This window comes from Staurois parvus, unplaced genomic scaffold (assembly GCF_062004578.1).
Source record: "Staurois parvus isolate SC_StPar_1 unplaced genomic scaffold, SC_StPar_1.0 ptg000264l, whole genome shotgun sequence".
In the NCBI taxonomy this organism is placed as follows: domain Eukaryota; kingdom Metazoa; phylum Chordata; class Amphibia; order Anura; family Ranidae; genus Staurois; species Staurois parvus.
In genome coordinates, this window is record NW_028318060.1 from 7,544,211 (window position 1) to 7,567,971 (window position 23,761).

The 23,761-nt window shown below is 40.8% G+C and overlaps 1 protein-coding gene across 24 annotated transcripts in view; it reads left to right on the forward strand.

Annotated features, from left to right (window-relative positions):
• Window positions 1–23,761, forward strand: part of RIMS1 (regulating synaptic membrane exocytosis 1) — a 438,679-nt gene that overhangs the window by 57,194 nt on the left and 357,724 nt on the right. The gene's annotated exons all lie outside the window — the stretch shown is intronic.

Sequence of the window (23,761 nt, forward strand, 5' to 3'; positions counted from 1 at the left end):
TGAATGCCGTGGTAAAACACATTTGGGACTGCTCCTAGGCACTTTAGTAATGTTCTCATCATTAATCACTGCGGCTGTCAGTGCATTTGTTAAATGCCAGTGCTAACTACTAGCTGTCAGTAATTCTTAGTGAGTTATAATTATATAAAAAAGACAGAGGATTGTTATCCTGTTTGTTCACAAAGGCAGTCCGGAGAGTTGCCCATGGATATGAGATGATCAATACCTAATGATGAATTCTATAAGGTAAATAGTGTTCAGCTGTGTTAGATTTATTTTTGTTGTCTAGCTGCTTTGATGAGTTATTCCAAAGATAGGGGTGTCTTCTTGCTATACACTTTCTATCTCCATACCTATAAACATGCATGCTTGAATGTTTCAAACATGTATGTCTATAGAAAGTCTTTTTACATGAAATATCCATCAGCCCTTGAATCGTATCAAAAGCATATTCTTCCTATGACTTCTATAGGTAGCCTTGGGCAAATTCAGTTTAAAGGTCTTCTTTGACTGAACATCACTGAGTTGGAAGTTATAGGTGCAGTGTTACAGTATTCAAGATTAGATTGCTACTTGTTCTGTCTTTGTAAAAACATTCCTATGTGTCAAACAGGGGCGGACTGACAACTCATGGGGCGCCTGTGCAATAGGGGATCATGGGGCCCCTGTGTCCTCGCCCACACTCAAACCACACCCAAAAAAGCCTATGAAAAGGTACTAAGGGCATCTCATGGGGCCCCTTACTGACCCCGGGTCCTTGGGCAGTACCTGAGTTTCCGAAAGGTCAGTCCGCCCCTGGTGTCAAGGCATTTTTTTTGTGAGCAGCTTCAATTCAGTAATGAAATAATAAAGTATGGCGGTTGATTTACTAAAACTGGAGAGTGCAAAATCGGGTGTAGCTCCTCATAGAAACCAATCACCTTCCAGCTTTTTGTCAAAGCTTAATTGAACAAACTGAAGTTAGAAGCTGATTGGCTACCATGCAAAGCTGCACCAGATTGTGTACTCCCCAGTTTTAGTAAATCAACCCCATAGTGTTTTGTAAGTGTTTTATTTTTTTTCTCAGGTTAATATCTTATACTTACTATATTTTTCTGCTGACTGCAAGTTTTTTTTTCAGTTCTTCTATGCTGTAAAGGGTATGCACATTAAGGCTTGGTTCACACTGCTATGACTTGGGATCCGACTTGTGAGACTGACTTGTATCTGGTGACATCTATTTTAGTACTATGACTTCCCTATAAAAACAAGAGGGGTTTACTTTATTAATTTTTTTAATGGTTTGACCAAAATAGCTATCCAATAAGGGTAAGATTTGGGGCTCTTCCAAATTAGGTGTCAGACATCAGCATAAAAGAAGTTGCATTTTGGGCAGTTGGACTGAAGCGTGCGACCATATAATCCAGTGTAACTTCTAAGGAATGCACTTTATGAAGTGTAAGAACAGTAGAACATTTGTGGCTGGTGGAGGGGGGCTGGTGAGATTGACTTAACTCAGACATAGATAAATTATTATTGACTCCAAGTCTTCTCTATATTTATGTGAGTTGTTCTCAAGCTAGCTGATGAGCAGTTTGATGAAAGGCATCGAAATTATGTAGTGAATTGAATTGGAATACAGCCTAGATATGGATCCTCTTGACTCCCCACTCTGAGCAGTGCTATAGTGGGATGCAATCTCATTTGGGGTGATCTAGAGTTAACCTCTTCACAACTGGAGGTCATTAAAGCTAAAAATAAAAATGACCAGTGGCAGTATGGTTTGGTCACAGGAGTACACGTTGTTCTGCACTCCTATGACCCAGATTCAGCCAACAGCACATTAAAGCCCACTATTGGCTGATGTCACAGAGCCAGTCCAGGCTCTGCAGGGATCCCAACAATGTCGGGATCCACCCAGATTCCTGACTGGCAGCTGTTCCAGCCTCTCAGCATGCAGCTGATAGTTGCCCCCTCCACAGCCTGGTGCTCTAATGAGCACTGGAGGAGCACAGCACAGATAGGTGACTGACAGTCACTGCTCTGTGCTCAGAGCGAACCTGAGAACTGAGCAATAAGCGGTCTTTGATCACTCGGTTCTCGGTGTAGAGCTGGCAGGGGACAGCTGCAGCATTGGATTGATGCTGCATCTATATACATAGGTAGGTATGAATGTTTGGTATTTTTGAATCCTGCACTTCTCTTTTAACGTGTCAATAACTCTATGACTAGTTTGCCTACCTAAATAACTTGTATGTTGTGTGCATTTAATATAGTCTTATGATGGCGTTAAAATGATGGGTAAAATGTGAATGCTGTATAGTTTACACATCTCAGGGCAGGAGACGACACAGCTGGTAACTGTGAATCCTGGCCAGCACAGGAGATGGTGCAGTTGTAAATCTGTATAGTACAAAGAGGTGTTCAGGTGATGCCTGTAAATGTCCTTTATAGTACTGTAGCTTATGACTGCTCTCATGGGAGACACGGATGGTTTTCAAGAGAGATGATGTCTCTCTACATCCTTACTTTCTTTATTTTGCCAAGTTTTCAAACATCATGGCATGTCTTGCAGATCACACTCTTTTAAAATTGTTTACATTAAACATGTAAAATATGGAGCTCTGTGCTTTACATAGAACCAACAAATTACAACACTTTAAAGTAGAACTGCACTGCATCTGAACACCACAAACCAAAAATGCATTTTGATTCATTTTTAATATTAAAATCAAACTCACCCATCCATCTATTTCCCCGCACTTTATTTTGCTGAGAAATTAGTTTGAAAAACACCCCCTAGCATTTCTGTCCGTAGCCATCTCGAGTAAGGGCATATGAATTATGTAGCATTTACTTCCTGGAAACCGTCTGCCCTCAGCTCAGGCATAGGCTGAGCTGAGAACCCTCCCTCCCCCTCCTGAAGACTCATAGGATGTATAACATTTGCCTAGGCATGAAAAACAGGAAGTAACTGAAGGAATGTCAAAAAAGTTTAAAACAAGTAAATATGACATAATTTCCTATCTATTCACTAATGCTAGCAGCATAAGGACTAAAAAATAGTCCATGTTGATTGAAAGAGTGAAGTTCCACTTTTTAAGGAGAACTTTGAACCTTCTTGCCAGACTACTAAAGGTTCAGAATGTATTTTCCCTACCATGTTCATATAGACATACCTGAATCAATATGTTTGTGGAAACATGAGCATGCAAGCTGCATACAAATATTGTCTTTGGTGTCTTTTGACACCATGGTTAAAGCAGATTAACCCCTTGACGCCTATGTCACACAAATATGCGGCCTCACAGAACTGGGCTTTTTTCCGTGGGGCCGCATATTTGCATACCTGTCATTGTGCTGGGAGTGCACCACACAGCGCGCTCCCAGCACAAAGACCGGGGTATAACTGAGAGCCCCGGGTCCCGTTCTAACGATCGGGACCCAGGACTCCCGATTCCGGGTCATATGATCGCTGTGATAGCCTCTGATTGGCTGTCACAGTGATCAGTCACTGTACAGCTCAGCCCCTTGTTTTTTTTTTTTTCTCTCTATGAATGGAGGAGAGAGATACATTATATCGCTCTAACACTTGGCACCTAACGGCCATCCTCCCTCATTCCTCCTACCACTTCATCCCCCCCAGCCACTTCCTACTGTACCTTTACCCCCTCCCTCCTAGATTGTAAGCTCGTAAGAGTAGGGCCCTCTTACCCCTCGTACGCTGTCTGTCTTTGTTGTACTGTGCCATGTATTGTCCCCCCCTATTGTACAGCGCTGAGCAAACCCTTTGGCGCTATATAAACTCGTAGTAATAATAATAATAATAATAGAGGGAAAAAAATGTTTGTTAAAAAGAAAAAAGATAAATTAATATTCAAAAATTAAGAAAAAATACCTAGATCAAGGTTTGATCTAGTTCAGTGCCAGTGTAAGTGTTTGGGTCAAGCTCATGGTCAAAGGTCAAGGTCAAAAAGTCAGGGTCAAAGGTCAGAATTTTAAACAAATTGGTGTTAGTGTCAGTTTGTTTTAGGTAAACAAAAAACAAAATGTGCACTATTGTTTCTGGGCTGTACTACGGGTACAAATAACAAATAACATACACATATATGCTATCACTGCAATTGTCAAGAGCTGGAGAATTTATTTTGGGTTGTTCTTTGGTGGTAGGTTATGGTAGTAACAAGAAACACACAGCTAACTTAAAAAAATAATATTTTTTTTACTATTTGGGTCAGTTTTCCTTTGATAATAAATACAAATCAGGAGATATCCATTACCATTTACCACCAAATGAAAGCTCAATTTGTCATTAAAAAAACAAGGTATAATTCACCTGGATGTACAAAGTAGTTGTGATGATATGTACGGTTGTACTAACACATGTCAACATTGCAAAATTGTGCTTAGGCATTAAGATTTGTTTTACCCTTAGGCGTGAAGGGTTTAAACGCAACAGAGGCAGTTACCCCATATGTAAGTGTATGGTGTATTATGCACAGTGCTGGTATTTACCTTTCAAGTCCTACAAAGCCCTGGCATCATGGAGGTATTTTATGTTCATGCTGAAGTCACTCATGCATTGCCAGACTATCATTCAATCACATCACACTGACCCATGCCGTGATCTTCAGAGCAACTTTCTGTGCTGATTTAGGCATCTCTCTCCGGCACAGGCGCTTCATCTTGTTATTCCTGGATATTCCTGGAAACCTCACATGACTACTGCCCGTGCGCAGAATTTATTATTGAGCCTGAAGCAGCATTTATTTGTTTATTTATTACAGGTACTTATCTAGTTCCATCAATTTATGCAGCGCTTTACATATATATTGTACATTAACATCAGTACCTAACCCTCAAGGAGCGTACAATCTAGGGTCCCTAACTTACATTCATACATACACAGACAGGTGAAACTTGAAAAATTAGAATATCGTGCAAAAGTTCATTTATTTCAGTAATGCAACTTAAAAGGTGAAATTGATATATGAGATAGACTCATTACATGCAAAGCAAGATAGTTCAAGCCGTGATTTGTCATAATTGTGATGATTATGGCTTACAGCTCATGAAAACCCCAAATCCACAATCTCAGAAAATGAGAATATTGCGAAAAGGTGCAATATTCTAGGCTCAAAGTGTGCCACTCTAATCAGCTAATTAAGCCATAACACCTGCAAAGGGTTCCTAAGCCTTTAAAGTCTGGTTCAGTAGGTTCTCAGTCTGGTTCAGTAGGAATCACAATCATGGGAAAGACTGCTGACCTGACAGTTGTGCAGAAAACCATCATTGACACCCTCCATAAGGAGGGAAAGCCTCAAAAGGTAATTGCAAAAGAAGTTGGATGTTCCCAAAGTGCTGTATCAAAGCACATTAATAGAAAGTTATGTGGAAGGGAAAAGTGTGGAAGAAAAAGGTGCACAAGCAGCAGGGATGACCGCAGCCTGGAGAGGATTGTCAGGAAAAAGCCATTCAAAAGTGTTGGGAAATTTCACAAGGAGTGGAATGAGGCTGGAGTCAGTGCATCAAGAGCCACCACACACAGACGGATCCTGGACATGGGCTTCAAATGTCGTATTCCTCTTGTCAAGCCGCTCCTAAACAACATACAACCTCAGAAGAGTTTTACCTGGGCTAAAGAAAAACAGACCTGGTCTGTTGCTCAGTGGTCCAAAGTCCTCTTTTCTGAGAGCAACTTTTGCATCTCATTTGGAAACCAAGGATACAGAGTATGGAGGAAGAATGGAGAGGCACACACTGCAAGATGCTTGAAGTCCAGTGTGAAGTTTCCATAGTCTGTGTTGATTTGGGGAGCCATGTCTTCTGCTGGTGTTGGTCCACTGTGCTTTATTAAGTCCAGGGTCAACGCAGCCGTCTACCAGGAGATTTTGGAGCACTTCATGCTTCCTTCTGCAGACAAGCTTTATGGGGATGCTGACTTCATTTTCCAGCAGGACATGGCACCTGCCCACACTGCCAAAAGCACCAAAACCTGGTTCAATGACTGTGGGATTACTGTGCTTGATAAGCCAGCAAACTCGCCTGACCTGAACCCCATAGAGAATCTATGGGGCATTGCCAAGAGAAAGATGAGAGACACGAGACCGAACAATGCAGAAAAGCTGAAGGCCGCTCTTGAAGCATCCTGGTCTTCCATAACACCTCAGCAGTGCCACAGGCTGATAGCTTCCATGCCACCCCGCATTGAGGCAGTAATTGCTGCAAAAGGGGCCCAAACCAAGTACTGAGTACATATGCATGCTTATACTTTTTAGAGGTCCGATATTGTTCTATGTACAATCCTTGTTTTATTGATTGCATGTAATATTCTAATTTTCTGAGATTGTGGATTTTGGGCTATTCATTAGCTGTAAGCCATAATCATCACATTTACGACAAATCACGACTTGAACTATCTTGCTTTATTGATTGCATGTAATATTCTAATTTTCTGAGATTGTGGATTTTGGGCTATTCATTAGCTGTAAGCCATAATCATCACATTTACGACAAATCACGACTTGAACAATCTTGCTTATGTAATGAGTCTATCTCATATATTAGTTTCACCTTTTAAGTTGCATTACTGAAATAAATTAACTTTTGCACGATATTCTAGTTTTTCGAGTTTCACTTGTACATTTCAGGAAGAAATGGCCTGAAAGATACAAAGATGGTGCTGGCTTCAAAGTGAATTAGGGGGTAAATGGCTTGCACCCAGAAGTACAGTTTGGATCAAAGTTATGCCAGAGAAAGCAATATTGATATTTTTGAATGAGGTTCTGTTTTTTTTTTTAATGGGGTCCGAATGCAGGGTTTACTTCCACCTTCAGTTTTTGTTTACATTTTTAGAGGCTAAACAAGCAAAGGCTGTTACTGCATTGTTTTCTACTGTAGCTCTGGCCCAAAACACTGATGGTAAAGCAGTAAAGGGTGGATTGTGGGATTCAGGAAGAAGGGACAGCTGGGAGGTGCCATGTATTCTTTGTTGTTCTTCAGAGCAAGAGAATTGTTCATGTGCAGCTCAGGAATTTACATCGGTCTATAATTAAACAGAACACTATGATTTCTTTATTAGTAAATACTGCCTTGGCAGACGCCCAGACTACTGTGACAGTAACTTAAAGAAAAATTGGGAATGACTTCTAATGTAGTACTAATTATAGGCACTGTCAACACTCATAGAAGAGGATTAAAACTATCTAATTATTCATGCTTTTAAATGTTTTAATTGTTTAAAATCCCCTCATCTTCCATTTAAATTAAAGTTTAATCAGTGGTTTAATTCAGAATGAGCACATCAGAATATATTTTTCAAACATAGCAGTTTAATTTTTTTTCTTTATTTAAGGATTGAATTAAATTTTAGAAGCTGTAAAAGCATTTTACTCTCGTAAAATGTCTTGCAGTAAATACAGTGTATCTGTACTCACCTAAGATATACAGGAGTTTTATGCATGTCCAGGGGCGGACCGACAACTCATGGGGCCCCCAAGCAATAGGGGATCATGGGGCCCCTGTGTCCTCTCCCACACTCAAACCACACCTAAAAAAGCCTATGAAAGGTAGCAGGGGCATCTCATGGGCCCTCCCCACTGACTCTGGGCCCTCAGGCAGTGCCCGAGCGCCGGAATGGTCAGTCCGCCCCTGTGCATGTCTATATATTAGTCCATTTGTTACATGATGTGGCCAGGAATATTGGACTAAGATTGTGTTTCGGAAGGGGAAGGGAGCTTGATTTTGTCAGTGGCAGCCCATATGCATGTTTGGGGGTGAAGGTAGGAAGTGTTTGAGCCGTATCAGCCTGAGTGTTTAGCAGATGTCTTTATGTATAACTGTATAAAAGTATATCATCGAAAAATAAAAACCCTATTATTGGTGATTTGAATACAAACTCTGTGGGAGGAAAGCCAGTAATGTGAGTGGGGGATACGACTTCTAAGAAGTCCTGTACATAGAGCTCCTTTGGAAGCCCTGTAACAGTGGTCGAGCGGCTCTAGAGACTTTCATTCTTTAAGGTACCTAAAACTTTGCTTGTAAATTCAGCCATGCTGTACATGATATTGGGTATATTTTGAAACAAAATAAAGGACACATAGAACAAATCAGCGGGTGACTTTGAATTTCAGTCTACTATACACAGTATTTGGCACACTGATGAATCTGCAAATCTGCTGCTGGAAATATCACAGATTTTCAGTGTTTCATAGAGAGAAAGAATCCTAGCATGTTATATAATTCTGTGCAGTGTAACCTTCCTCTCATGCTTCAGGATGTATGGGCAAGGCTATAAATGGCTAAAAGAAGTAGGTGCTTAAAATCAGGAACACTTGCCCATTTTTTTTTTTCGGGGGGGGTGTTCAGCAGATGAATTCTGACAACCATAGGCATTTAGCCAGTGCAACACCGGGATTAAACGATGAATATAAGGCTAACATTTAAAGCAAATCAGCAAATAGGTTGTGTTTGGTATGGAATATATTTTGTTTTTTTGGAGTGTACCTTCAAACTACAGGGCACCTTTTTTGTTAACATTGTGAGTGTAATATTGTGGATATCTGATCTTCTGTAATAAATAATAACGGGCTGGTATTGCTGACATCCTTCTGTATACATGATTTTGATCATACTAGTGAATATGTAGATCCAGAAGGTCAGAAAGTCAGAAGTCCTTATCTGCATACTTGTTCTAGATCAGTGACTAGGAGCACATAATAAAGGGGGTCAGCATGGCAGCCAGACAACTAGAATTTTCAGCGGCACTCAGTAATAGAAGCCTTCATGTATCCCTAAGGATGGACTTTTAAGGCCCCATGCACACTGGGCGTTTTAATAACGCTGGTAACGTTAGCTGTGTAAAGTTACATTAAAAATGTGAGTTTTTCAGCACTTTTTAGCATTTTTGCATTAGCATTTAGCCGCATTTTTTCACGTTTGCGGTTTTTAGCGTCTTTTTACCCCCCAAATTTTTTTTAGATCACAAAAGGTACAAAAACGCCAATTTGCCGTGCTTTACCACATGTTACCGCATTTTGCCGCGTTTTTACAGCTAAAAAATTCCTCTAGAAACCCACTAGTCCTGTGTTGTTTTCCAGCCAAAAAATGCCCCTGCCAAAAAAACGTTGATTATAGTCTATGTGTGCATGGACACAGGATAGCATGCTGGGGAGTTTACTGGCTGTAGAAAAAAACATCAAAAGCCAAAAACAGCAGCTATAAAAAACGTCCAATGTGCATGAGGACCAAGAATTGATTAGCATGTGTGATAATAGCTCTGTGAATGATGCTAGGCATACCCATACTAAGTAATGGTATTAAAATAGCAGAATGTTACCACGAATGTAAAGAGAGCTTGTTATAGCCTTAAAATATCCGGCACTTATGCACTACATTAGTTTGACGATGATGATAATTAGCATTTATTTGCACTAAACGAAAGTGTTTTACAAGGGACACAAATAGATCGAGCAAATGAGGAGGTGGGCAAGGACATGTGAGAAAATTCTGCCAGGGCTGCTATAAATTATCCTCCTATTATTTTATTAGACTCTAGAATCAATTTCTACTAAGAATTCACTAATGTGAATATAATAAATGGATTCCTATTAGGACTTGTATGGAGACTGATAATAAACCTCAGAGAAGGCAATGACTCTAATTATTATAGAAGATCAATTTGTAGCATCACAGGTAGGATTTTCCCAGTACACTGATCCTTCTTATGTATTTGCTTCTATAAGCCTGATGCTGCAATAATATTTTGGAGCAAAGCCTGTCTTTAGCAGATAGGACAGAAAGTAGAAGGTTCTTTCAGCATCAGAAAACATATCACTATAATCATAGACCTGAAGAATTCAGGTTATGATAGAAAGCTAAACCATATCCAAACATCTCCTCTTGGAAACCCAAGGAGTAAAACATATATTTTATGGTGCAGAATATCTTTTAGAATTTCACAACCATAGTTAACTGGTACTGGAAATCCTAGAGGAATAGTCCTCTAGCTGTTGAGCTCCTAGCTATCTTTTAGCGAGATCCACTTCCTTCTAAACAAACAAAAATAAATGTATATGTATAGATCCTGAGGCGGTATTCTGCAAGTATAATTTGTGAAACACAAGGTCCTCTGGCATCCAAGGAGAAAATGCCAAGGTGTGCCCCTCTCTTCTGACTGGCCAGACTGGTGACAACTTCTGTTACCACAGCCCTTAGGTTGCCATGTTTTGTTTCATAGAAAACTGAACAAGATGAATTCCTTTAGCAAATTTAGCCGAAGGCCTCATGCGCACAGGAAGTTTTGCAAACTCTCCTAGAAGCTTTTCCTCCTGGCAGCAGTGTTTTGGTAGAAAAAAAAAACACGCTTGTCAAAGTGTCTAAAGCTTTTGCAAGCTTTTAGACGCAATTACAGGCATCAAGAGCTTGGGCGTTATTTCATTTAATTGGCCAGAATAATAATTTATTCTGGCCAATGAAATTAATTAATGCTCAAGCTCCAAACCTGCTTAGCGTTTAGGTGCGTTAAGTTGCGTTTAGCCGCGTCAATAATTTTTTATGCCAAAGCTCTGCTGCTCCTGGACTCATTGGCAGTGGGTTTTTTTTCTATCTCTAAAAGCACCCTGCCACTAGATGCTGCTAAAAGCCTGTGTGTGCATGGACACATAGGATAACATGCAGGGAGTTTAGATGCAGGGCTCTGAGGAAGAGGGTTACCCTCAAAACGCAGTCGGATTTGCCCCCTAGATGGCACTTCATTGACATCAGGGTCTTTGGCTCGTTGTGGATTAATGCATCTTGTGACTATCTATATGCGACCTGTCACCACTTGTTTGTGAGTATAATATTTTATAGATGTTTTAATAAACTGTTATCTGGGATAATGCGCTAGGCCAGTGCACTCTTGTTTTATTCCTTCTGCAGGAAAAAAAACACCTGACACCCCTAGAAGCAGCTGCAAAAAGGGTCCAGTGTGAGACCTAACTAGCAATATTGCATTTATGAATGAAACATGCAAATGTTTGTAGGCTTTATCTTGCAGGAACTACTGTTAGTGCTACCCATACACAGAGTGGGACCAGGCTATCAAGTTGTCAGCCAAGCCATGCAGATTACTCCAGCAGAGATGCTTTCTCTTTCTAAACTGTGGGCGAGATCATGGTTCCAGCTGTTCCCACCTGCTTCAGTGCCCTGAGGACGGCTTCTCTCCTGCCTATGTTTTGGCTCAGAATGATGGGGGTTCACGTTCCTTATAAACATTTAATTAACATATGTACATTTAATTAAAGGAGAGGTGCATAAAGTGTTACATTTCTATTTTATTCAATGGTAGGAGCCATAAATGGTATTTATAGCACATACTTTGGAAAGAGGATCAAAAAGCATATGTAAAATCAGATAGGAAAGAAGCTGCAGAAAGAAGGCATGGCCAGGAACACTATCGATGAAAACTTCCAGTAAGAGATGGCAAGAAACAAGATTTTATGAGCGTGTATGTCTAAGGGGATCCTCAGATGCCTTGATTAACATAGCTTCTCTCAAACAAAGTTCAGATTCCCCCCTCCAAATAAAGCAGAGTATAGTACTGTTGCCAACCGGCAGTATTTTTACTGGCAGCCTGTAAAAAACGGCCACTTTTCTCCTGCCAGTAACTGCAAATGACAGGAAAAGGTTGTCAGTTAAAAATATGGCTGTGACGCTTGGGTGTTCGGGCGGTGTCGGCAGGGGCGGGTCTGGCGGAGGAGGTGCCTGAGTGTGTTGTGTGATGTCATGGTGCAAAGGAGCCGAGCAGAGCAGCCAGAGCCTCGTGTGCAGGTCTGCAGGATGGGATCAAGGCAAGCCGGGTGCGGGACTGTTAGTGCTGTTTGCACTAGAGTGGATTGAAGGGACCACCTAGCGTAGAGAGAGAGACTGTCACTGTGACTCAGGAGGGGACATGTCATGTCGGTGAGGTGTCATCATCATCTGTGCTGCTGAACACTGCTGTCAGTATCACTGTGAGAGTCAATTTCATGTGTGTGTGCCTGCCCATTCTGATTTCTTGCCCTCCTGAGTCCCTTTCCCTGGACTACTTACTTACTATATTAAAAATAATATAAGAAATATATTTTTTACTTTAATATCTACCTTAAATCACATTGATAATTACATATTTACTTGTTTGTAGCCTATATACTGAAATTTGCACTTAACATTGTACATTTTTTACTTTTGGAAATGCCAGTAAAATCTTGGTTGTGCCAGTAAAAGTTGGGTGTCATGTCAGTGAATTTCAATCTGGTAGGTTAGCAACCCTGCCTGTGTTAATGGGCTTTGGTCTTGAGTTGATGGCATCAGTTGGCATTAGAGATGCTTCTGGTTCATTCAGAATTACAGGTGCTGATAACCTGCAATTGATCTTCTGATCTACATTTGACCTGCTTCAGGTGGGTTTTGCATTTCCTTAGAGCCCCTCAAGCAAGCTATAAATTCTTGGAGACAGCTTTGGGAGGTGAGGAAAAATAAAGGGAAAACAATATGTGTGCATATGTGCTTGTTTCATTTGCCTGCAGATTTGGGCCCCTTTCACACAAAAGGTCTGATTAGATCCGTCTGTCAGTTTTTCAGGCCAACCCGATCGGATCCTCCATTTACCTCTTTAGACCAGCTGGTGTAAATGCATACTCAAAATTGTACTGTTTCTTAGCATTCATAGTCAGTGTAGATGGGCCTCCTTGCATTGGTGGTCAGTGTAGGTAGGAATTCAATTTGCCATTGCTCAAGGAACCCCCAGCAACTATAGGAAAAATGCCAGGGTTCCATGGAACACTGTCAAGACTGCTTAGAGCAGTCTTTCTGCACCAATCTTATTTTATAGGTAAGCTTGCCCTGCTGGTAAAACCTGAGTGTCAAAGATGCTGTGTAATTTACCATTACTCATTTTCTAATCCATTACTCACATTTCAGCAACCAGTGCATAGTCTGTGTCGAATATGAAATTGCAGCTGTTGTCCAAGAATATGTTCATTTGACCTTATACATATTTTTACCTTATACAGATGCCAAGATTCTAACTTAAAATAAAGAATAGAGATGGAACTTGGAAATTTGTAGTCTTACTGTAGAACGTATTTTTCATTTTGGACAAAGTAAGGTAGAGTTATAACCACTGACAATTTTTATTTTTGCCCATTGCGCAGATTTACTAGCGGTTTCTGTACCACAGCTAAAGCAGGAAGTTGTCACCGCAACTAGTGTCCCCATTGGAAGAGTTCCCCTCTACTCTTGTTCTGGGGACATTCCAAAATTTCACTTTCACTTTTGGGGATAACTGTAACTGGCACAAATAGAGAGCAGGAATCTCCCTTATGGGCCACAGACAGCAATACAAAATATCACAGATGATCTGATCCCTTTCCACTTCATCTCCAACAAAAAAATATACGTTTTGCCATAAGTTATACTTTAACCACTTGCCCTCCGGAGGATTTACCCCCCCTTCCTGACCAGGCCATTTTTTGCGATACGGCACTGCGTTACTTTAACTGATGATTGTGCAGTCATGCAACGCTACATATAGATGAAATTTACTTCATCCCCCCCCCCACAAATAGAGGTTTCTTTTGGTTGTATTTGATCACCTCTGCATTTTTTATTTTTTGTGCTATAAACAAATAAAGACTGACAATTTTGAAAAAAAAACCCAATATTTTTAACTTTTTGTTATTAAACATATCCAATAGAAAAAAAAATGTAAAAAATCTAATTTCTTCATAAATTTAGGCCAAAATGTATTCTGCTACATGTCTTTGTTAAAAAAAATCCAAATACATGTAAAATTCATTGGTTTATATGAAAGTTATAGAGTTTGCAAATGCCGTCGGTATATATACTGGAATTTGTATATTTTTTTTATACTAGTAAAGGCGTCGATCAGCGAAGGCTGATAGCGGGGCTGCAAGACTACAGTGGGAATTCTGACACTGGGTGGGAACTAACTGCCACTGACAACCCCAGTGACACTAATACAGTGATCAGTGCTAATAAAAAACGCTGACACTGTACAAATGACACTGGGCAGGAAGGCGTTAACATCTGGGGTGATCAAAGGGGTTAACTGTGTGCTGTGTTCTGTTTTACTAGGGAGGCATGCTGTTTTGTATCTCTGCTGTGCAGAGATACAAAACCGCATGTCCATGCTGACAGGAGAGAGACCCGTGTTGTTTACACACAGGTCTCTCCCCTCTCAGCTTTACCTGACGATCGGCAAATGCAGGCTTGGAATTGCCGGCCGGGACCCGGTCACTGACCTCCCTAGCTGCCAATAGTGACGCAGGTAGGGCGGCGTGCACTCCCTTCATCACGTACTGTGTATATATATGTATGTGTGATTTTTCCACAGCACTGCCACCCTGTAGCAGTACTTCTGCTATAGGGCGGTGGGAAAGTGGTTAATAAGAAAAGGAAAAAGAAATATGCACCAAAGTCAGCTTGTTTTTCATTGCTGTGTAGATTTTACAGATGGATTTCAGGCTGAATAAGGGAAAAAGGACAACAGGATCTAACAGTACGGGATGTCCCTGCTATGAAGGGACATATGTCAACCTTAGATCAGACACCGATTTAAGAACCATCCCCAGCCCACAAATATGCCTAGTGTTATTATTGGAATATACTGTACATTGTAAGTGTGTCTGAGATGAATATAACACATAAGAACAGAAATGTATCTTTAGTTAAAAAAAAACAAAAAAACAGTTAAGTGAAGCAACTCGTGTTCGTTCACACAATCTTAATGATTTATATATTGGGAAAGATATCCAAATGATGATGTCTCGATTTGAGCATCTTGGGAATCCATTTTATGCTCCCTAGCCAGATTAGTGGGGTAGGGAAGAGGGTATGGAAATTTGAATGTTGTGCACTGAGGCATGGAAGCTGTAAAAAAAAAAAATAGATTTCCTGCTTTAGCAAGCAACGAAACTGCAGATAATAAATGTTTTATTTTAAAAAGTCTAAAAATTGTAGCCTATGGAATATCCACTACACTAATACATACCACTTTTTAGGATGGACTAAATTTTCTTTATGGTAACAAGCATAAGCATTACTATTCTTGAAAGAGACTGATTTCATGAATACGAATGTTTAGAGTTTAGTGCACTATAAAGTATGTTAATATAATTGTATTCTGGGTCTGTAAAGTAAGTGGACAGAAGTGATTAAAAATATAACTTACCGTAAGTGTTAAAATAATATCACGTTGGTTTTCCCAGAGTTAGAATATGCTATTTGCAGGAACTGTGAATGTAGGATAAAAAACTGTATTGAGTTATAAGCAATGATAAAGCTTACATTGAGATTTGAAAAAACTCCAGTTAGGCCCATTGCATTTTAACATGATCATACAACAACTCTACCTTGACACGTCTAAAAAGAATGAAAAAAAACAAACTCTTCAGCTGAAAAACACAAAAAATAATCTCGTCGGGTGAATAACACACTTATCTATTTCATATCCTATGCCTGTAACAATCTCTTTTACCTTGGACAGCTTCACCCTATATAAAACTACTTTATTCCTTACTATGTTATATCTGAGAAAATAGTTCTGCTTACTGTATAGCTTGATAGAAAATCCAACAGAAGAGATAACCTAACCATATGCTACTGATTGGCTGAATGCAAGTTGAACAGAATTGTGGGAGGCTTATTTATAATTGAAACTGCCCCCTTCAATGGTGAGTCATAAATCACAATCTCAGTGGGAGTTTGTCAAAAGATCAGCAGTCCTTTAGTTACTTATTCCATTTCAGTTGTCCATTGAATAATATACAAATAAATTATAACTAAAAATGAAAGTTAATAAAGTGTTTGGGATTATAACTCCTGTCAGTATCTACACACAGTGCAAAGATTTTTAGTAGACATTGTTGCAGATTCCTACTTTCTTCTGTCCTGAAGAAATACCTCTTTCTTTTACTATGTCCATTCAGACTGATTTTTGATTGGAAGGATCAGCCTTTGTTAAAAAACACCTAAAGAAATCTCAGTTTGCTAATGGGGAGCGATGCACTGTGCGCATCCCTGTAGAAGCAGGGGCGGACTGACCAATTGGGCACTCAGGCACTGCCCAAGGGTCCGGGGTCTGTAGGGGGCCCCATGAGATGCCCTTGGTACCTTTCATAGACTTTTTCGGGTGTGGTTTGAGTGTGGGCTAGGACACAGGGGCCCCGTGATCCCCTATTGCCCGGGGGCCCCATGAGTTCTCAGTCCACCCCTGTGTAGAAGTATGCAAGCATTAGGGAGTATCTCAGCAAAAACAGATCTCCCAATACAACGGATGCCTAAAATTTGACTTGCATGTCAATGCAGACGTCTAAGAAAACCAGTGAGCTAATCACACAAACTGGAAATTACATCTCTGGTTGTCTCTTTAGCTTTACAAAAGAAAGTCATATCACTCTTCAAATCTCCTAGTTTTGATTGTTTCAGCTGCAATAACCTTGATTTCTGTTTTTATTTTTATGCTGGCTGCCTAAGTGCCAGAAAAAACTACACAGTCTACACAAACAAGAATGTTTGAAAGTTCAGTTGGGATATCCAGCACTGGTTAGGAAAAGAATTTACAATATTGAGCTAAAAGTGCAGTTCCCCATTAAAGACATATCTTATAATACCCTGGATGAAAGTACTGTCATCAAGCAAACATTGTTTTTCTTAGAATACAAATGCATTATAATTGCTATATAAAGTGACCCTGTCAGCACTGGGTCACTTTGTTAACACAAACTTGTAGAGGCAGTAGGACATGGTGTGGCAGTCCATGTATGTTTGATGAGTTTCAAATGGGCAAGGGTAAGGGTAGTCCTGTAGGCACTAAGGGAAAGCTGCGTAGGAGCAAAGCATAACTCTGCAGAAGGGAAACAAAGGAACACAGTGCCTCTAAGCGTGTACTGTGAAGGTATTTAATAGAAAGATAAGTAGTAACTCACATCTTAGAATATAAAAACAGGCTCAAGGGTAAGAGGGTGAGACGTCTATAGCTGTCTCACCCTCTTACCCATGACCCTGTTTTTATATTCTATAATGTGAGTTACTACTTATCTTTCTATTAAATACCTTCACAGTACACACTTAGAGGCAATGTGTTTCTTTGTTTCTTTGATATGTGGCCTTTCTTCCTCTTCCTGACCACTGCAAGTATACGAAAGGCCAAGTGGTTCCGAAAACTGTTTCACGTGCGATGACTCCTCTTGGTGGCTCCTACTTCCTGTATAGGCACACTAGCAACAGTGTAGTCCCCTCCAGCTACATCGTACTGGGTACACTAGGGAAGGCAATGAGCATACCTGAAAAATGTAGACTGATAGCCAACTATTGGTAGAGCTAAGGACCACTGAACAGGTCAGATCTAGGAGTTGAAGCAGACCCAGTGCTGGAACACCAGGGGAGATAAGATCTGAGAGCTGGAACGGGGACCCATAATGGAACACCAAAACAGAAAAGACATGGTAGCTGGAATAGAACTTGCTATTGAGTTGAATGAGGAAGGCCCTACATGGGAGCCACTGGCCTGGGATCCCCAAATCCACCTGGTATTCCTTAGGGGCCCTCTCACCTGGGTTCATGTTGATCTAGGCACCACAGAGTACTGTAGGCACAAATCAGAAAAGACTGTGGGGTATTAAAGGGGACTGTGGGTACATCAGGATGGAGTGGGAAACCAGGATGTAGGTAAAGTCAGGCTGCAGACCCAGATACAAGGATACAAGCAGAGGTTAGGGTAGGCACTGGACATGATTACCCTGCAGACAAGCAGGAGTCAGTACACAGGAATCAAACAAAAAAAATCAGCCGGACTGAATAGCAGAACAACTTTCAATAGGGGCACAGGTTGTAAAAGCATTGCTTTGGCAGTAAGCCAGAAGCTGTGTCAAGTTTAATTGTGTCACATGGAGGTAGAAGGCCACACCGATTAGTTCTTGCTGTGACTGGGAAAAGACTGCCAGATTGGTGTGGCCATGGCAGAGAGTAGGCAGTCCTGATTGGTATGGCCAGTCTTATTAGTTGTGACTTATAAGCTCCAGGAAGCCAGTGGTAAAACTGGGAAGAGCACATGTTCTCATGCTACAATATTCTTCCCAATGCTCTAATAGTGTTTCTGGATTGTAATATCCAAGTGGTGTCCGAATTTTGCAAGGCATCTGCAGTACAAAGCCAATATGCATACATTTAGGTCTAGAACTGTGGGATAAAAGGCATATACTTTACAAAGTAAAGTAAAATTTTATTAAACAGTTTGCATAGATTTCACAGGTAATTTAGCACAATATCATCATATCCATAAATTTAAAATAGCTGTTTCTCACTCCCTTCTGGCTGATGGTGCTTTAGAGGGCTGCATAGCTCACCTATGCTTACTAAATGGCCCTTGTGTGACATCCTTGTCAAGTGTAGACCTAAATAAATAATGTTTTCTGTATACAGCCCAAGAAAAGTCCTATTTTTTTTCGGTCATGCCAGGTATCCACCAACACGATGAATTGGAACTACACAGTCAAAAAAATGCAGGTATCAGCTATAGCAGAGCAGTTACTAAAACACAATACTACAAGACCTTTAAATGTAATGCTCTGTAACTTAATTATTTATGTCTCTCCTACTTAACATTAATCTTTATTGATCCATTTTCCTTTGGTACTTTACATTGATGGTACATTAATTTCATTAATTTTTTAGATTACAGGAAGTATGATCCTCATTTTTTCTCCTGTGGTGATTTATGTGTATGCTATTAGAATATGGAATGTAATGCCAGATATATCAGTCAATGGAATCCAAGTCTAATGCAGAACATGGTGTTTAAAAATAAAATAATTGGTATTTGTTTGTAGTCATCACCAGGACAATTCAGACTGGCATCATTACAAAGAATGTGCAAAGCTCAGTTGAAGAAGCTTTTCACGGTGTTTCTATTTTTGGCTGTAATTCACTGGAGGTTATTAAGCTTAGCTCTACAGAAGATATTTCGGGCAGTGGCTTTCACTATGGGTTCATTGAGTCGTCTTGTAGTGTTAGTAGTATTGCACTACAAGTATACCTACCGAAATTCTTGTTTCTGCAGTCTTTTAGATCCTTTGCTTTCTTAAAGTAGATCTAAAGGCTGGGTGTTTTTGTGTTTTTTACATTAATTTATTTCCTGTAGTAAGGTAAAAAAACACCCCACAAACTACCCCCCCCCCCAACACTTACCTGAGCCTGTCAGCAAGCCAACGCTTTGCTCAGCTGCACTCTTCTCTCCCCTCTCTTCCTCTTCTCACAGGAACTCGAGCAGCAGCACTCCTGCTGTCAATCAAATGGTATGAGGAAGGATCTGTGGGCGAGACCGAGACACGCTGTCTGCGTAAATGGACACAGGCAGCATGGCTCAGGAGCGAGCCCACACATGTGCCCCCATAGCAAGCAGCTTGCTGTGGGTGCACACAGAAAAGAGGAGGAGCCTAAAATGCAGAAGGGGGAACTGAGAAGAGGTGGTTTGGGGCCACTCTGTGCAAAACCATTACACAGATGGAGATTATGTGGTAAGTACAGCTATTATACCTTAAACAGATTATGTAGGAGAGAGAAAAATATGGAAATATGAATGTTGTAATACTTGTCATTTGGGTTTGGTACTGGGTCTTTGTTCGGTATTATTTCTATAGTTAACATGGTCCTTGTTTCTACATCAGAGAACATCATTGCCATAACTGACTCTATTAAAACCTTGCCTGCTTTGGTTAAACTTAGTCACCAGATTCCTGGCCTCAACCCGATAGAACTCCTTTGGGTTGAATTAGAGCGGAGATACTGCGAGCCAGGCCTTCTTGTCCAACATCAGTGCCTGACCTCACTAATGCGCTTTTGGAAGAATGGTCAAACATTCCCATAGACACACTCCTAAACCTTGTGGACAGCCTTCCCAGAAGAGTTGAAGCTGTTATAGCTGCAAAGAGTGGGCCAACTCAGTATTGAACCCTAAAGACTAAGACTGGGATGCCATTAAAGTTCATGTGTGTGTAAATGAAAAAACAGCGGGTGTGGTAACAAAAAAATGACATCATCTCTATTGAAGCATGTATGGAGAACCCTCTTTTTTGTGGAAATTTTAAAGGCACCGGCAAAACCAATAGAACCATTCAATTTGTACAGACATTTTCAAACCATATTTTATTTATATAAAATATTAAATTGAACATAGACAAACAAGATATGGTGGTAATACATTACACATCTGTTGCAATAAATGCATGGGTGAGATTGATGAAATACAATTCATGTAAGCACTTGACTCATTTCGCGACAAAAAACAATCTCTTCTTCAGAAGTGCTTAAATAGGACATGATACCTTTAATGGATATATAATTATAATCATATTACCAAATATCTCCATTGGAAGTTACAATCACAAGTATATGGGTATCTCTTACATGGCTCAACATTGGAGCAAAGAAAATGAGAGAACCGCCAATTGACCAAAACCGAACAAGACATAGATGTGGCCAATGTTTCCCAGATCCTCCCAGACAAGTGGAAAAAAGGAAAAAGAAAGGTGTGCAGTCTTGTTGGAATGTATTACTGCCATATCTTTTTTGTTTGTTCATTTTAATATGTTGTATAAATAAAATATGGTTTGAAAATGTCTGTACAAATTGAATGGTTCTATTGGTTTTGCCTGTGCCTTTAAAATCCCACAAAAAAAAGAGGGTTCTCCATATATGTGCGTGTAAAGGCAAGCGCCCCAATACTTTTGGCAATATAGTATGTGTATGTATATACAGTATATAAAATCATAGTTTGTAGGCTCTATAACTTTCACACCAAATAAATAATATACACTGATTTGGGTTATTTTTACCAAAGAAATTTAACAGATTAAATGTTGCCCTAAATTAATGAAAACACTTTATAAATTTTATAACCGAATCTAAGAAAATGTGTTTTTTTTTTCAACATTTTTTTCATTTATGTAGCAAAAAGCAAAAAAACTCATTGTGATTAAATACCCCCCCCAAAAAAAGCTCTATATGTGTGAAAAAAAATGATAAAAATTTTATTTGGGAACAGATGAATAATTCGTAATTGGCATTAAAAGTGTGACAGTGCTGAAAGCTGAAAATTGGCCGGGACATGAAGGGGGGTGAAAGTGCCTGGTACTGAAGTGGTTAATGAGGAGGTAGAGATTTAGCTAGAGATTAATTTGCTTGGAAACCAGGAAGTAACTGAAGAAATGTAGAACAAATTGGTTTAAAACAAGTAGATATGATATACTTTCTTATCTATTTATTAATGTTAGCAACATAAGGATTAAAAAACAGTCAGTATTGACTGAAATATCCACTTTCCCTGTATATTCTACTCCTATAGAATGTAGGTTCAAATAGACAGCACGTACCCTTATTGTGGGTATCTCTCTCAGTGCCCAATATGTCTGAACATATGGTACAGATAAAGCAGATTCTGCTGCCACAAGATTAAGTATTACGTTTGCCATCTCTGGATGAAACAGCTGGGAGAAGAGGCTACTAACCTTTTACCCCAAAATAGGTGCAGTGCCATGCCTAGTACCTGCAATGCAAAAGTACTTGAGTTTACGTTGGCTTACAGGTCAAAACAATATTTTCACAAAAATACACTAAAATCATTATTAGTGAACACAAAAACATAGTTACAGAATTTCTGCTAAATCAAGAAGATAAAACTGTATTGCTTTAATAAATATAGATCTGTGTTTGAATGAGGTCTTGGGGTTCATTCACATGGGCGGTGTGGCTTGTATTGGTTCCAGTAATTGATCCCCCCCCCCCAGGGCACCAATTGCCCTCTCATTTTCCTCAACCAAGGTTCTGCGAGAGGTTCCCAGGGTTTCTCAGTTGATCAGTCACAAGTAGCTATGGGGTAGATTACATCCCCTCTTCTGACGCATGCAGAGCTATGCAGGGAAGCGGCTGTTATCGTGCTAGCTGTCGAACGCTGTTCACCCCTGGCCTATCCTCCCCTCCTGTCTGTTTCAGGTGCTTGTGTGTGACATCACCTGGGATGGACAGGAGAGGAGGAGGAGCCAGTGGGGAATAACGTGCCAGAGGAGGACTTATCACAGCCGCTTCCCTGCTTAGCTCTGCATATGAAGGAGACCATTGCCCTGCCATGTGCTCTGATTCCATGTAAGGTGCCCTGCCATATGCTCTGATTCCATGTGAGGTGCTCTGCTGTGTGCTCTGATTCCATGTAAGGTTCTCTGTTGTGCACCCTAATCCCATGTAAGGTGCTCTGCTATGTGCCCTGATCCATATAAGGTGCTCTGCTGTGTGCCCTGATCCCATGTAAAATTCCTTGCTGAGTGCCCTGCTCTTATTTAAGGTGCACTGCTGTGTGCCCCATAATTTACCTTGCCCCCATGTAAAGTGCCCTCCTCCTATGTAATGTGCCCTTCACTCATGTAATGTCCCATGTAATAACCCCTCCTCTCATGTAATGTGCCCTACGTCCATGTAATGTACCCTGCTCTTTTGTTATGTGCCATGCTTCCATGTAATGTACCCTGCCCCTATGTAATGTGTCCTGCTGCCCCACTGCTTTGCCCTGCTGTCCCCCTGTACACTGCTTATCTCAAATTGGACCCAAAATTGAGCATCTGTGCAGGAAAAAGCAAGCACAAGTTTCACAATAAACAAGTATGTTTTAATACCTTCCCGCCCAACCTATAGCAGATTGACACTCCTCCTTGTGACTGGGCGTCATATGACATCCTGTCAGAAGGAGCCAATCAGGCGGCTGCAGGGCCACTCAGCGGCACTATCAGGGGTGTATCTACCGCAAGGCAAACAAGACGTTTCCTTAAGGTGGAAATTTTTAGGGGGTCGGCCCCAGAAGAAGGGACCTGATGAGCAGTGGTGGACAGAGCCATGCAGGGTCGCCATCTGAGGGGTACCCTGGACAACAGGAGGATCGGTGTGATGGGAGAGGGCAGTTGTGGAAGGATGCACTGTGTATCTCTCCCTACAGCAGCTGAAAGCTGGTTTGAGGTTTCCCCCCCTCTCCCTCCCATTGGCTTTCTGCTGCTGGAGGGAGAGACAGACCTGGACTGGTGGAGGGGGTGCCCTGGTGTTCCTGAGTGGCTGCCTGTCCGCTGAGCTCCTTCCCCTGCCTGCACTCAGAGCCGGGACCAGGGGACAGCCTGGAGCAGGGAGAGAAATGGCTGAGGAGGTGAGCTGTGTTGTGTTCTCTAGGCTCTCCCTCGTGTTGTCCATGCATCATGAATACATCGTATGGGACTGCACACACAGTATGATTACCACCATTAAAACCAAGTTTCTGGAAAAGGGGTACAGGGAGACCCATGTGGAGGAAGCATATTTGAAGTACTGGGCTTTGTATGATGACAGCCCTTCAGAGGAGCCCCCGCTGGCAATCACATACCCCATCAACATCAAAAAGAAAAAAAAAATTCAAATCCACTGATCAAACCAGATTCTGCACCAGGTATAATGCAAAAGCCTTTGATATACAACGCATTTTTTAAACAAAACTGGAACATCCTCAGACAGGATCTGGTCCTAGGCCAATGTCTTGCTTCCAAGTCATCCTTCATTTTCAGAAAGCCTAGAGACCTGAGGAGCTTTATAGCTGCTAGCAGGATTAGGAAATCTGGTTCCACTGGAAAATACACTACTGGCCCATGGTCAACCTTGTTTGACCAAAGGGGCAGTTACAAATGTGGGGTAACCAACTACGGTTCCTGTTCGTACATGTGGCATCGGAAAA